The sequence below is a fragment of the Lathyrus oleraceus genome, chromosome 7 (genome assembly GCF_024323335.1).
Source record: "Lathyrus oleraceus cultivar Zhongwan6 chromosome 7, CAAS_Psat_ZW6_1.0, whole genome shotgun sequence".
Lineage (NCBI taxonomy): Eukaryota > Viridiplantae > Streptophyta > Magnoliopsida > Fabales > Fabaceae > Lathyrus > Lathyrus oleraceus.
Window position 1 is genome coordinate 313,198,187 of NC_066585.1, and position 13,311 is coordinate 313,211,497.

The window sequence follows — 13,311 nt, forward strand, 5'->3', positions numbered from 1 at the left end:
GATGAATCATTCCTGAGTACGATAGGGGTGTGAATTGAAGAAGATACTTATGATGCAATGTTATGTATGTGCGATGTCGATGTATGTTCGGGTTTGTTTTAGGGGATATGCAAATGCAAGGTTTACAAGTTATGCCAAGTATGATTAGGCTTTACACGGGATAATTTTTTAGGAATGTCAATGACGATTGGGCTTAAAATTTTCTTAGGGAGAGTGGACTGACATCTCGACATCGAAATCTGGATCTTCTGGTGTCCAATCTACGATAAGCATAATAGCTGGGGATTTCTACTAAGGAGAAATTTTGGTTGGGCCAAATCCAAAGGACTTGTGGTGTTGCAGGGTTGAGTTATATCGAGCATGTTGGACTATGGTTACCTTTTCATACTTTTGAAAGAGAAGTAATTCGATGTTTTCCCTGTAAAAAAAAATTAGCAAAATTTTTTTTTTACCAAAAAATTACCAATGTTATATCAATTAAAGAAAAGTCATATTTCACAAACAAAGCAGGAAAAGAAAACATATTGAGCACATATGATGAACTTGATTTTATTGATAAAAATGGTCCCAAGAATTGGTGGTTTGTACAAGGAAAAAAATTCTAAAAGAGGTGATTGCATTAAAAAAAATTGAAAAACTATTATGCTAATAGAAATAGCTCGGATTTCTACCAAGTTCTAATTATGTTATAGACCTTATGTCCTCGAAGGTCCTTAGATCTTGCTTCCGAAGGAAAGTAATTGGGTTGATTCTTCGAGAAGTGTAGAAGATTCTTTGTGAAATGCAACCTCTCTCTTTAATGAATCCCTATTTTTTCCTAGACTGTCCTTTCAGGTTTTCGGTCTACCGGGATACCATTTTTGCATAAGTCTCCCTTTCGGGTTTTTAACTTATCGGGCTCTTTTTTTGTTAAGCTTAGTATTTTTTTGATTGTATCCACATTCACAGGGGATGGAAGATCTTCACCATCCCTAGTTTCAAGGATTAAGGCTCCTCTAGAAAAGACCTTTCTTGCAATGTATGGGCCTTCATAGTTCGGTGTCCATTTTCCCCTAGGGTCAGTATGAATTAGTAGAATCTTCCTTAATACGAGGTCTCTAACCTTGAGGTTGCAAGGAAAGACCTTCTTATCATGTGCCCTATTGATACATTGTTGGTATAGTTGGCCGTGACAGATAGCTGCTAAATGATTCTCATCAATGAGGTTCAGCTGGTCAAATTGGGCTTTCACCCACTCGGCCTCATCAAGCTTGATGCTGGTCAAAATCCTTAAGGAAGGAATATCTACTCCAATAGGCATTACTACATCTATGCCATAAATGAGAGAGAAGGGTTTTGCCCTAGTGGAGGTACGTACGGAGGTACGTTAGCCATGCAACGCGAACGGGAGCATATTTAGCAAATATTTATAGGTTTTCACCATTTTCAGCATAATTTTCTTGATATTCTTGTTAACTTCCTCAACAACACCGTTTATCTTCAGACCATAAGGCGATGAGTTATGGTGTTCGATCTTGAAGCTTTGGCATAGCTCCTTCATCATTTTGTTAATGAGGTTAGATCCATTATCAGTAATGATCTTGTTGAGGACCCCATAACGGTAAATGATTTCTTTCCTTAGGAATCGAGCCACCACTTGTCTTATGATGTTGGCGTAGGAGACTGCTTCCACCCATTTAGTGAAGTAGTATATGGCTACCAAGATGAAATCATGTCTGTTTGAGGCAGTTGGCTCAATTCATATGATCACGTCAATTCCCCACATGGTGAAAAACCAAGGTGATGTTAGAACATTGAGGGGTACTGGCAGCACATGGATCTTGTCAGCATAGATTTGGCACTTATGGCACATTTAGACGTGGAGGTAACAGTCAACCTCCATGGTTATCCAATAGTAGTCGGTCCTTAAGATTTCCTTCATCATTGTGTGTCCACTAGCATGCATCCAAAAGAAGCCTTCATGGATTTCCATTATAATCTGGTTTGCTTCGCTTTTGTCTACACATCTTAGCAAAACTGAATCATGATTCCTTTTGTACAAAACCCATCCGCTTAAGAAGAACTTGAATGATATCTTCCGAAGGTAGTTCTTATTGGTGATAGATGCATTCTCTGGATACTCTTGGCTTTCTAGGAATCTCAGGAAGTCATAGGACCAAGGGTGGCCATCAGCTTCATCTTCGGCTGCTAGATAGTAAGTTGGCTCGTCCAAGTAGTCGAGATGGAGAATTGGTGCTTCATTTTTCCATTTGACTTTAAACATGGATGAAAGAGTTTCCGAGGCATCAGCCAATTGATTTTACTCTCGAGGTATGTGATGAAAGGTAATCTCATCGAAGTACGGGATCAGCTTTAAGACATATTCCTTATAAGAGATTAGCTTGTGATCTCGAGCTTCCCATTCTCCTTTGACTTGGATGATGACCAAGGTTGAGTCTCCATAAACCTTAAGAATTTTGATCATAAGATCAATGGCATCCTCAATACCAAATATATAAGCCTCATGCTCCGCCATATTGTTGGTACAGTCAAAGCACAACTTTATAGTGAAAGGTCAATGAAAATCAATTGAGGAGGTGATGACTGTCCCAATTCCATTTCCATGGGCGTTAGAAGCTCCATCAAACACAAGGGTCCACCGAGATCCAGGTTCTAGTCCTTCCTCAGGGCCATGGATGTTGCAATCCCTTATCAGCATGATGTGCTTATCAAGGAACTTAAAGCGCGTAGATTGGTAATCCTCCAAAGGTTGATGTGCAAGATAGTCTGACAGTACACTCCCTTGGATAGATTTTTGAGTGATATGTTGGATGTCGTACTCGGTTAAAGCCATTTGCCAACAAGCTACTCTACTTGTTTGAGTAGGCTTCTCAAAGATGTACACGACTAGTTCCATCTTGGAGATTAATAGCGTAGTATGTATTAACATGTATTGCCTTAGGCATTTGGCAGCCTAAGTGGGTGCACAATAGGTATTCTCAAGCATCGAATACCTACTCTCGCAATTAGTAAACTTCTTGCTCAAGTAGTATATGGCATGCTCTTTTATTCCAGTCTCGTTATGTTGGCCAGGGATACATCCCATAGATACTTCAATGATGGTAAGGTACATGATCAAAGGTCTGTCAGGCACATGAGGCATCAAAATATGAGGTTCTTGTAGGTACTCATTGATCTTCTTGAAAGCATTTTGGGAATTGTCGTTCCAAATGACGGCTTGATCCTTTCGAAGTAGCTTGAAGATTGGTTCACAGGTGGCTGTTAGGTGAGATATGAATCTAGATATGTAGTTCAATCTACCTAGAAATCCTCATATTGGGCACAGGCATAGCTTATACGGACTTTACCTTCTCAGGATCCACTTCAATACCATGTTTGCTGACGATAAAACCTACCAGTTTTCCAGATCTCACCCCAAACGTGCATTTATTGGGATTGAACCTTAACTTGAATTTCCTTTTCCTTGCAAAGAGTTTCTTAAGGTTGACAAGATGCTCCTTTTCAGTTTGTGATTTAGAAAACATGTCATCAACGTATACCTCAACCTCTCTATGAATCATATCATGAAAGAGTGTGACCATGGCACATTGGTAGATTGCATCAGCATTCTTTAGTCCGAAAGGCATAACTTTGTAACATAAAGTACCCCATGGGGTAATGAAGGTAGTCTTTTCCATGTCCTCCAGGGCCATTCTGAGCAAATCTAACAATATTAATCAAATAGCTTATTGTATTTGTTGATTAATAGTTGTAATCTTGGGGTTGTTTGAGCAAATGTAACAATAGTTTTTGGACAGCTTGTGATTTTACCTTATTATTGATTTATTTTCTTTAACCATATGGTTTTGATGCACTTTCATCCTTATTTTTGTTTATCTCTTTTTCATTGTCTGGCTTTGCATGCCTTTATCTTGTTGTGCAGTTTTTTTTAGCTTTTATACATTCCTTCATGATTTTATTTAATCGTATGGTCTTTTATGATTTTATGTCATCATATATTCTTTTAGGATTTTATTTCATCATATATTCTTTCACAATTTTATTTCATCGTACCAGTGGTGTGGATGATCTAAGTATGCCTTTACTTAGACGTCTATAGGGACCGTGCCTGGTCAAAGTCTGTTCCCCTTCCATTCCCCCATGTAAAAACCTGGTTCGAGTTGAACGTATCTAGGGCTCCAAAATCTGAGCTTTAGAGTAGCTAACTACCAAGAGGAGGTGTGCCAACAACGACTTTATTTTCCTATCACATATCATGTTCTTCACTTGGAAAGGACAATCATATAATTCAACAAAACTCATTACATTGTTGTTATTAACGTATTACACCTGACAACCATTTTCAATTCATATTTTTACAACCTAGGAACTTAGCTAAAATATCGCTTGATATTGACTCTTCGTGCATGGTCTCTAGAGTGTACGCTCTGTTCCTCGTGATAGCCTTGATCTTGCATGGTCCTTCCCAATTAGTTGTGTGATTCCCGTATCTGGAATTCTTTCCACCAACATATTCCTGTATGAACACCAGATCGTTATACTAGAACTCTTAAGGTTGAACTCACTTATGATATCGGGTCATGGTTGTAGGTTTCACGACTGCTATCTCAGACTTTCGACACTGGCATTAATGTTATAAAAATCATGTAATAATGACTTTAGTGTAAAGTACAAATAGTGAATAATGGACATAAGTATTTCGAAAAATGTGAATTATTGACAATGAATGTCACTATGGTCAAAATTCCAGTCATACAAATACTAAGGAGTCTGGGACTTAGTAAACTTCAGAGTTTCCAAGATATTCTCTATACAGTAAAATGAGGAATAAATGGATAAGATCAAACACTTAATGAAAGACACATGGAATCTTGTTGAAGACCAATGCTGCATGAAATTAAAAATGTGGCATGTTATGTATAGCCGACTGTTATAGGTGGTTTACCTTAGGATTAGTATATAAGTAACGTTAACTTTGAATATTAGGGGTCCGCAATTGTACGTAATTCTAGATAACTCAAAGTATTTGTGCGATTGAGAAAAGAGTTTCAGAATGTATGTATGTGTTCCATTTTTTACAAATTAAATCCTTTTATATTGAAATCAGTTTCTTCAATTTTAGTCACTTTATTTCTTTTTTATTTTAATTTCTCTTTATATTTCAATCAGTACTTCAAAACTTTACATTTCAATTTTTAGTTATTATTTTCAAACCACAAATTCGACATTTATGTCAAGATCATTTAAAGTTTATGATTCACACAAATATGTCCTGGGATCTTTTCGAGTTTAATCCCTTAAGTAAATTGAAACTTATTTTTGTTTACTCAATTTCACGATAAACAAATTAGCACACCTGTGTGTGACATTTTTTGTCTGAAATTATATCTTTTTGGTTTTGAAAATTCTTATTTTTAAGTTCTGCATGTAAGAAACTTCTCATATTGTGAGAGTGAATGATACTAAAGAGTGGTAGGATAACCAAAAGAGAAAGTACAAATCCAGTGAAGAGATACATTAGGAAAATGGTTAATCCCATAAACAACAACAATGGAGAACAACCGGTTAATAACACTGGGAGGGGCACAATCACTACAACTTCGACTGAACCAATCATCTCTATTGCTAGCAAGACGACGATACTGTCGACGATGATTATGCCATCAAATCCACAAGAAGGTATGGTTGTTCCCCTTCGATAACACAGAGTCACCCAATGACTCCTAGACCGATTATGGAAACGAATTTTAGACCTTTTCCACCAATTTCACAACGCCTATGTTGGGACATGACCAACCTCATGGTATTCCAACATCAATGATGGAAAACCATAAATGATTGGACTTGTTTGGAAAGGTTGTTCCATGAACAGTTCTTCATGAGTCAATCTAAGATCAGTCTGAAAGAATTATCGAGTGTGAAGTAAGAATGCACCGAAACAATTGATGACTACCTTAATAGATTCTGATTGTTAAAAATAAGGTGCTTTACTCAAGTGCATGAATATGAACTAGTCGAAAAGGCCACTGGAGGATTAGATTATTCTATTAGAAAGAAATTAGATACACTATATCTAAGAGATATGACCCAATTAGCGGACAGAGTTCGACAGGTCAAACGACTGAAGGTTGAGAAAGCTATAGTGAACAAAGGTAAGAAGGAATAAGTGGCCTACATCTATATGGAAGACAATGACTTGATGTCATATGTCGAATATGACCATGTCGAATAAAGTGAGGTCGATGCGACCGAGTTAAAACCAGACCATCCATATGTGTGTAAACTACTTACACCTCCAAATGGAAAAAAAACCCTTATGAACCTGAAAAAAAATGATAATTTCCTTAAGAAAACACATACCTTCGACGTGACCATATATGATGAAATTTTCAATTTATTGGTTGCAAATCACCAAGTGCTGGTGCCACCAGGCTCAAAATTACCACCATTATAGCAAAGAAAGAAGCGAGGGTTTTCTAAATATCATAATTGTTGATATTTGTAAATATATATTGTTGAGATTTTTGTATATAGAATAGTCCCACATCGACTATATCATGTAATTAGTTGTAATTTCTCTATATAAAATGTATTCTCCGTAGTGCTTTTCAAAACATACGGTTTAACCTAAATGTCTCTTAGTCTCTCCTAATTTAATATGGTATCAGAGCCTACTAAGAGATAACTTTTTGTCGTGCTTTACCCGGTTGACCCACAGTCTTCCGGTTAGATTTTTTTTGCAAACCATGTCATCACTCAGGTTTGCCTCTCACTTCTCAAAATTCTCAGGTAAAAACACCTTTCCGCCCGATCCGGGCATTTTTCCCATCCTCCTCACCCGGCTCCCTCCACCGGTCACAAATCCAGTCTCCGTTTTTCATTCCGACTCTCGTACGTTTGTGCTCCAGTTCAAACAACCCTGATTTTGTTTCTTTAAGCCATGGAAGATGCCGATTACGTCTTGTTTACTAAAGTTCCGCTTATCCCATATGAAAAACTAACTGGATCAGCCAACTATAACATATGGGCTCATGTTGTTGATATGTGGTTTCATGGTCAGGGATATGAAGACCACCTAACCACAAAATTGGCTAATGTTGCCGCTGCAAAACTCGCTAAATGGAAGAAAACTGATTCCTCTTTGTGTACTGTGTTATGGTTTTCCATCGCAGCTAACCTCCAAGCACATTATCAAGCCTTCTCCACTTGCAATGAGTTTTAGGAAAAGGCTAAGAAAGTCTTCTCCAACCATGTTCATTGTCTATACAATCTCATCCCCAAACTCGACACACTGAAAATGCAAAATATGGATATTTAGTCCTATCTGAGTAAGCTTGATGCCTTGAAAGCGAGCTACGCAACCCTCATGCGTTATGCAAAAGATGCAACAACTCATTCCGAATAACATAGTAAGTTTTTCATGGTCATGGCAATTAAGGGACTACCACCAGAACTCGAGTCCGTTCGTAACCAGATTTTATCAGGTACTATTATTCCTAACTATGATGCAGTTAGTGAATAACTGTTGTGCTTGGCCACACCTCATGCATTTGGTCCGGTTTCCCTTCCATCTATTGTTGCTCCGACACTAGGTGACACTGTTGCCCTTGCATCTCTTGGCAACAATCAGAATCGCCTACGAGGAGGGTCATCCAACTCCAAACCTCGTCCCAAGTGTGGCCATTGTAAATAGCTTGGACATACTATCGACCGTTGCTAGAAATTACATGGTAGACCTCCACTCTAGGTAAATGCATCTCAATTGATAACCCAAACACTATGCAAACTTTACCTTCTCTTCAGAGCCATGCGCCAAGCTACGAGGATTTTCTCAAGTGATGTCAGACTAATCAGACCTCTAGTTTCATGGCTTCGGTTGCACACACTTGTAATTCATCTATTTTCTTCTCTCAATCATCTCCCATTGGTCCCTGGGTCCTCGATTCTGGTGCGTCTAATCATGTTACAGGTAATAAAGGTCTTTTTTCTTCCCTCTCTACCTCTAGTTTCTTACTGAGTATAACTTCCGCAAATGGTTCTCAAACCCGATCCCAAGGGATTGGTACTGTTCAAATTTTACCATCTCCCTCTCTAACTTCTGTCCTATATGTACCTAATTGCCCATTTAATTTACTTTCAGTTATTCGTTTAACTCATTCCCTTAATTGTTATATCACTTTTACTAATAGTAATGTTACTCTACAGGATCGGAGTTCGGGACAGACGATTGGCGTCGGATGTGAGTCTCAAGGCCTCTGTTACTTCTCTATGTCATCTACCACATACTCCACCATAAATTCTCCACTCATTATACATGCGCAGTTAGGCCATCAGGGTCTTCCCAAGCTACAAAATTTGGTGCCTAGTCTATATAAATTATCCACTTTACATTGTGAGTCTTGTCAAACAGGGAAACATACTCGTAGTCACTTTCCTGATCGAGTCAATAAACGAGTTGCGTCCCCTTTTGCTTTAGTTCACTTCGATGTTTGGGGTCCCTCGTGTACCGTGTCTACTTTTGAGTCTAGATATTTTGTAACTTTTCTTGATGATTTTTCACGTTGCACATGGTTATTTTTAATGAAGAACAGATCTGAATTATTTTCTATTTTTGAACAATTTTATCGAGAAATAAGAACCCAATTTGGTTTGTCTATTCGTACCTTAAGAAGTGACAATACACGTGAATATTTATCCCAACAATTTCAAACTTTTATGTCATCCAATTGTATTTTGCACCAAAGACCTTTCCCTCATACACCCCAACAAAACGGGGTAGCCGAACTCAAAAATCGGAATCTTGTAGAAACCACTCGGACCTACTTCTCCATGGTAATGTTCCTCTCCGTTTTGGGGAAAGGGGGGGAGGTGCAGCGCTCACGGCATGTTACCTAATAAATCACAAGCCGTCAGCTGTCCTTAATAATAAAATCCCTCATTCAATCATGTTTCCGAACTCTCCTCTCCACCCAATTCCATCTCGAGTATTCGGGTCTATGTGTTTTGTACATAATATCTCCCATGGTCTTGATAAACTAGCATCTCGATCACTATAGTGTGTCTCTCTTAGTTATCATTGCTCCCAAAAGGGTTATTGTTGCTACTCTCATATTCTAGAATGATACCTCGTATAGGCCGATGTTACCTTCTTCGAGTCTGATCCATATTTCGAGTCCCGTCAAGTATCTCCGGAACCTCTTCAAGAAAGTACTCCCACACCTTTTCTGGCAGATATTAATGTCCCGCCTACCATTGTCCCCCACCAGCCTATGGCTCCTGACCCCCCACCCACCCACCCACTTATCGACCACTTCAAACATATCAGCACCGTCACCTCACAACTGTCGTCCATGTCCCTGAGGTCATTGCAGACTCTCCTCCGACACCTCCGCCATCACCGGATCCGATCCTACAACCTGAGTACGATCTTCTGATTTCCCTTTGAAAAGATATATGTCAAACATGAAATACTTCTCCACATTATATTGATTTATGTTATCATCGTCTTTCCTATTTGCCGTATACTTTCTTGTCTTCTTTGTATTCTGATTCTATTCCTAAAACTCCAGGTGAAGCATTATCTCACCCTGAATGGAGACAAGCAATGATTGATTAAATGTGTGCTCTTCAAAGAAGTGGTACCTGGGAATCGGTTCCTCTACCCCTTGGGAAATCTTTAGTAGGTTGTCGTTGGCTTTATATAGTGAAGGTTAGTCCATATGGTAAGATTGATCAATTTAAAGCTCGCGTGGTAGCCAAAGGATACACTCAGATTTTTGGATTGGATTATAGTGATAACTTCTCGCCTGTAGCCAAGATGGCATCAGTTAGACTTCTTCTAGCCTTTGTAGCCATTCGACATTGGCCTCTTCATCAACCTGACATCAAAAATGTTTTTTACATGGTGATCTTGAAGAGGAAGTATACATGGAGCAACCACCTGGATTTGTTGCTTAGGGGGAGTCATTAAATATAGTATGTAGGTTACACATGTCTCTTTATGGTCTTAAGAAATCTTCAAGAGCTTGGTTCGGCAGATTTAGTGTTGTAGTACAATAATTTGATATGGTCCGTAGTGAAGCTGACCATTCTGTTTTTTATCGTCATTTATCCCAAGGGTGTATTTATCTTATTGTGTACGTAGATGATATTGACATAATTGGTATTGATCAACACGGTATACTCTAGTTAAAACAACATCTCTCAAATCAATTTCAGACAAAAGATATGGGTAAACTCCGATATTACTTGGGTATTAAGGTATCCCAATGTAAAGATGGTTTGGTGATTTCTCAGCGGAAATATGCTATGGATATTTTGGAAGAAACATGTTTGTTAAATGTTAAACCAGTTGATACTCCTATGGATCCAAGTGTCAAACTATTACCCAATCAGGGGGAGCCTCTATCTGACTCATGAAGGTATATGAGATTGGTTGGAAAGTTGAATTATCTTATAGTCACTCATCCAGACATTTCTTTTGTAGTTAGTATGGTAAGATATTTCTTAAATTCCCCTTGTCAGGAACACATGGATGTTGTTATCCAGATTCTGAGATACATCAAATATGCTCCAGGAAAAGGTTTAGTGTATGAAGCTAAAGGACATACTCATATAATTGGATACTCTGATGCTGATTGGGTAGGGTCACCCATTGATAGATGATCCACCTCTGGGTATTGTGTGCTTGTTGGAGGAAACCTTATATCCTAGAAAAGTAAGAAACAAAATGCAGTTGCAAGATCAAGCGCCGAGGCAGATTATAGGGCCATGGAAATGGCAACATGTGAACTTATTTGGTTAAAATAGTTGCTCAAGGAACTTCAAATTTAAGAAGCAAGACCAATGACACTTATTTGTGATAATCAATTTGCATTGCACATTCCTTCAAATCCAGTCTTCCATGAGAGGACCAAACATATTAAGATAGACTGTCACTTTGTTAGAGAGAAGATCGAGTTAGGTGACATTGTCACAAGCTTTGCCAACTCTAATGATCAATTGGCAGACGTGTTTACAAAATCTCTGTGAAGTCCCTTAACTAATTATATATGTAACAAGCTTAGTGCAATTGACTTATATGCTCAAGCTTGAGGGGGAGTGTTGATATTTGTAAATATATAGTGTTGAGAATATTTGTATATAGAATAGTCCCACATCGACTATATCATGTAATTAGTTATAATTTCTCTATATATAATAAATTCTCAGTAGTGCCTTTCAAAACACATGATTTAACCTAAATGTCTCTTAGTCTCTCATAATTCAATAATAATTTTCTAAGGCATAAAACCTCACAATGTTTTTTTAAAGGATCTTGTTCAGAATGCTTTGAATGAAGGGAGGATCAAGTTCTCTAAATGAAAATCTCCAATGAAGATTTACTTCGACCAACTACAATTCGGGAAGCCAATGTTGTTGAGCCTGTGGAAATCAACATAGTCAAGAATACTGATTTCAGCATGGAGGCAGAGGATGAAGCTTTCAAAAGCAACGAGATTGAGGATGTCTATCCTAAGGCTGGAGAATGTCTACTTAAATTCCTCCACCGATGCAAAGCTGAGGATTCGGAAGTTACGTTGTGCCCAAGGTGCAATGTTGTTTTTGATAAAAAGGGCTAAAAAGAAAGTGGAGAGTGCCCAACATGTGAAGAGGAAAGAAAACTAGAGGACGAATAAGCCTGAGTTCTATTTCGATAATAGGGGAGTCCCTCTGAAAAAGGAGAACTTTCCTAACCACTAGAGAGGAAAACCTTGTAGTTGCATGACAATGTTGAATGCTCCCTGAAGCTAGCGGAGATATACCCGAACGTATCGCACGCTCGAACATACAACAGAGTCGCCATTGAACTTTATTTATCCCGAGAGGGAAGGGAAAACATCGATAAAACCCGGGGGAAAGAGGTATACTGGGTAAGGAAGTCGGTTATGCAAGGGGAAGGTATTAGCACCCCAAACATCCATGGTACCCCATGGGAACCGTTTTGATTGTTCTCGCTCGAATAGGTGTTAGCTAAAGATTACTCACAAAATAATGGGAAAAGGAAGGGAAATAGATAGAGTGCTCAATGAGGATTGGGGCCCTCATGCCTACGTATCCTCATAGTGCGATGAGGAATTCAGAGCTTCGTAGTTCAAGGAACTAGAGGAAGGAGGTGAAAAGAAGTGTGATAGAGGTATGGTCTGAACCAAAGGATAATATGATTTGAACTCCAAATAAAGGTGAAATGTGAACCCAATAGTGAACAGGTTGTTTGAACCGACAAGTGAGGGCGTATATCACTTATAGCACTGTCTGGAACAACCGAAAATAGAGGAATTAGGTGTTTGGGATAAGCGCCAAACAACTCTTGGTTCACAAGGAGGTACAAGATGGAGCACAATGGTATAGTGTATTTGGCTCAAAGAATAAGTATATCACATGGAGTGAAAGAAGGTAGAGTATGAAGATATCATGGAATGAATGGAGTGGAGTGACCGAAGTTACAGAATAGAAGAACCTGGTAACAAGTGACTGGATAAGTATTGTTTGAAATCGAAAGGTGAAATTGTATTGGAATCCATAAGAGAAGTTGGATTTCTACCATAGAGGAAAACAACGTTAACCAATACGTGGACTAGCAGGCCGCCACTGTAGGGTTTTAGCTAAAAAGAAGGAATTAAATGTTTGGGATTAGCGCTAAACAACTCTAGGTATGAAATATGGACTGTATCAACTGTCCTAAAAGGATGTGTATGGAATTCCAAAGAAAGTGTATTTCGATGTCAAAGAGACAGTATGTCATTGGATGAACGATTTGTGATCGAAGGTAGATAGTGAATTGTGAAAGGTATAAGTGATTCCCTAAGGCGAAAGAGGAATAATTAGAAGTATGCTCGCCAAGGATTTGCATCCTCGTGCCTACGCATTCCCATTGTATAATGAGAAAGTCAGAGCAATTGTAGTTCGAAACTACGAGAATGGTATGAGAGAGATTTGTAGTACTGAGGTGCAAGGAAATGTGTGTCACTTACTGGGGAATCGACGGTTCGAGATCAAATCAGGATAGTAGCTTGGATCCAAGAGAATGATAAACTCTTAATCGAAGAGCAAGGATGAAATTAGCGTTTGGGTTGAGACCCAAACCAGGAAGTTAGCGTTTGGGTTCAGAGCCAAACAAGGAAATTAATGTTTGGGTTGAGAGCCAAACAAGGAAATTAGCTTTTGGGTTGAGAGCCAAACAAGGTAATTAGTGTTTGGGTTGAGAGCCAAACAAGGAAGTTAGTGTTTGGGTTGAGATCCAAACAAGGAAATTAGCGTTTGGGTTGAGAG